This window comes from Otolemur garnettii, unplaced genomic scaffold, assembly GCF_000181295.1.
Source record: "Otolemur garnettii isolate 467f Iridium unplaced genomic scaffold, OtoGar3 scaffold00013, whole genome shotgun sequence".
Lineage (NCBI taxonomy): Eukaryota > Metazoa > Chordata > Mammalia > Primates > Galagidae > Otolemur > Otolemur garnettii.
Genome location: NW_003852408.1, coordinates 17,360,845 through 17,363,946, shown reverse-complemented (window position 1 = coordinate 17,363,946; position 3,102 = coordinate 17,360,845). Strand labels below are relative to the sequence as shown.

General features: G+C 39.3%; 2 protein-coding genes across 2 annotated transcripts in view; one reads left to right on the top strand and one right to left on the bottom strand.

Moving 5' to 3' along the window:
- Positions 1-3,102, bottom strand: part of BARD1 (BRCA1 associated RING domain 1) — a 129,354-nt gene that overhangs the window by 60,156 nt on the left and 66,096 nt on the right. The gene's annotated exons all lie outside the window — the stretch shown is intronic.
- LOC111723596 (kinetochore protein NDC80 homolog) overlaps positions 1-3,102 on the top strand; it is a 16,670-nt gene that overhangs the window by 3,737 nt on the left and 9,831 nt on the right. The window lies entirely within an intron of this gene.

Sequence of the window (3,102 nt, the reverse complement as noted above, 5' to 3'; positions counted from 1 at the left end):
AAAAAAAAAAAAAATTAACATTTCTTTGAAAAGGCTAGCCAGCCTGCAGAGTCCCAACGAAAAAGTAATTCTGATCCAGACTAACAACCCCCTACCCTCCTTAAAAATTTGCCAAAAAGTCACTGTATATAAATTTAAGGCTTTTCACCTGCTCTACTGAGAGCCTAATTTCTGGGCTGCATTTCTAGTTTACAGGATAATGGCATCCACTTATTTGTAGACACTTCTGTGGCTGCATTCAAATCTCATGTTTATTGTCCTAATGGATAGTTAGCCCATATAGCAATTGTTCTCTTTTTCCAGAGTATTCTTCACACTGCATTTTTAATAATAATAAGCAAAGACTTTTAAAATGTTCAAGGCAAGCCAAGAATTCTACTGCCTCTATCTATTTGCAGTTGGATAGGTTATCAGGGGAGGGCAAGACAGACCCTCAGTAGGAATCACTGCCCGGTGATCACACCTACACGCTTTGTGTTCCAAGACCCCTGGCCCCCGTGACATGCAGTGCTGCGGGATGAGCCTGATGTCGGGGAGCAGGGACCTCTATGTACTAGTTAAGTTCCGCAGCACAGTAAAATCTAAAGATGGTCAGTCAGTCAAAAGTAGCCAATTTTTTGCCTGTCACAAATGAAAAGCTAGAAGAGAAATAATCATTTTTTCCTACCTGGTGAAAACATAAATTCTTCAGATTTAAAAAGAGTACCTTTGGCAGAGGATGATACACGGCCAAGTCCCTAACTATAAACTATAAGAACTATAAACACAAAGAGAATGAGGACAGAAAACAAACAAAGAGCTACCAATGGTGTCCAGCCAGCGTGGTCCTTAACGTTCGGGTCACTGCCACTTTGGAGGAGGTATTCAACCGAAGGCACGTCCCCCTAGCAAAACAAGGGGAGGAAAAGACATTACAGAGCGTCAAGGAGAGCAGGGAAGAAGATACAGAGGTGCAAAGGTTTTTTAATTGTCTTCTTCAAAATAAAGTAAAACTTAAGTCTTTTTTCTTTACAGCTGCTTCTGATGAGCTAATAAATTACGTACACATGAATTGTTCTGCACTATCAAAAACTATGGCCATCCTTGAATACACACTCCAAAAATCTCTGTTAGCAACCCATATTCAAAATTCACTTCAAGATATCAAATAATGGACATTGGCTAAGGATCATCTAATCATAATGAATTTTTTGTTTGTTTGTTTTTTGGGGTTTTTTTTGGCCCGGGCTGGGTTTGAACCTGTCACCTCCAGCATATGGGGCCAGCGCCTACTCCTTTGAGCCACAAGCACCGCCCCATAATGAAGTTTATAAAGACATCATTTCATTAGTGAAAAAATCCTTTTGGAGTATACATGAGAATGGTTTCTGAGTATTGTTTGAAACAAACGAAACTACTTAAAGCCAAGAAAACTATTTAGTGAAACCAATGTTAAAACTCCCTGAAACTGTTACCTTATTTCAGTTATTCTTTTTATCCTAAAACATTTAGTTTTTATATTCACCTTACTTGCCCAAAAGAATTTCTAGACAGAAGCAGTTGCTCTGTTTAAAAAGGCCGAGAACAGGTCAACAACATCCTGTTCAAACGACCCGAGGAAGCAGCATTTAATCCTGGTTCGAGACCACAGTGGCCGCTCATCATCAGCTTAACCATAGGAAATGGAGCTTCCATAAAATAATGGCATAGCCTGACCAATCACAACGGTTTTCAATCTTTCCTTTCCTCTGTCTTCCCTGGTCCAACACTCTGGAGATTTATCCAATAATTTTTTAACTATGGCTCACTGATGTAGTGAAGGGAAAAGGAACCTGAGGAAAAATAAGACATACTGTAAATTCTAACCTGTTTTTGAAGAAGATAAACCAGAAGATTAGGGGAATAAGTGAATTAAAATGGGGCACAAGGCAAGGAAGACAGGCTCAAGGCAGACAATACTAATTCTATTTTCCTATTCAGACACTTTCATTAGTATTAAATAGCATTAAAATTGAAGTTCCCTTCCCATTTTGAACTTTCTGTGTCTTGTGTGACATAATCTAACTAAATCTTAATATAGAGAATAGACTTTATAAGCTGCCTTTTGAAGGAAAACCTAAAATAGCTTGGGCAGTCTGCTTCTCTCCGTGGCCCACTTCTAGTGAAGCCACGGAGCTGCGCCCCAGGAAACTGGTCTCCAGTCATCTCTCCCCTCACTCTCACTCTCCTTTCTGTTCCTTTTCCCAGAAGAAAGACATATAATCCTCAAAGGATTTAATAATGAGTCTCTCCAGTTCATCCCTTAATCTAACATGGAAAAAAATCTAACATCTTTCATATTTAATCATGTATTACATTTACGTATCAGTTAACTCTCAAGGCCTTTTATAAAACCTCTAGCTCAGGTGTCCTCAAACTACGGCCCGCGGGCCACATGCAGCCCACCTAGGACATTTATCCGGCCCCTGGGCGTTTTTGCAGCTGCTGCCTGTCCTGCTTAGCAGCCGACTTGTCCCGAGGCCCACAGTCCGGCCCTCCAGCGGTCTGAGGGACAGTGAACTGGCCCCCTGTTTAAAAAGTTTGAGGACCCCCGCTCTAGCTATAAAATAAAAGACATCCTTTTGTAAAACAGTGTCAGGCTTTACAAAGGCTACCAGTAAAGTAGTGAGAGGAAGGAACAATTCTTACTGAAAATAGAGGAGCGGGTAAGGTACCTAGGTTCATAAAGATAAAAATAAAACAAAAATAACTAAGTACCATAGACAAGGCTGTGTTTAGTTTTGTGAAGTACTCCTTTAGAGAAAAAGAAATCTGAGCTCTTCCACCCTCAGCCCCAATATTCTTTTCTGAAATGATATTTTTTTCCTCTGTTGGTTTGACAACATAGAAAGCACTAAGTCCCCAAACACAATAATGTTAGCTTTCTTTGTTGCTTTTTACTTCTATTTATTTCTTTTTCCAAGTTTTGGGCCGTTTCTCAAATACGGCAACTTACTATAACTTAAAATTTTTCTTAAAAATTAAATCCACATGCAGCATACGTTTTTCTGTTCCTAAATTAACAAAAATGATTTTAAATGTCCAATGGGCTTAAAAAAGCAAGTGTATGTTTCAAATCGATTG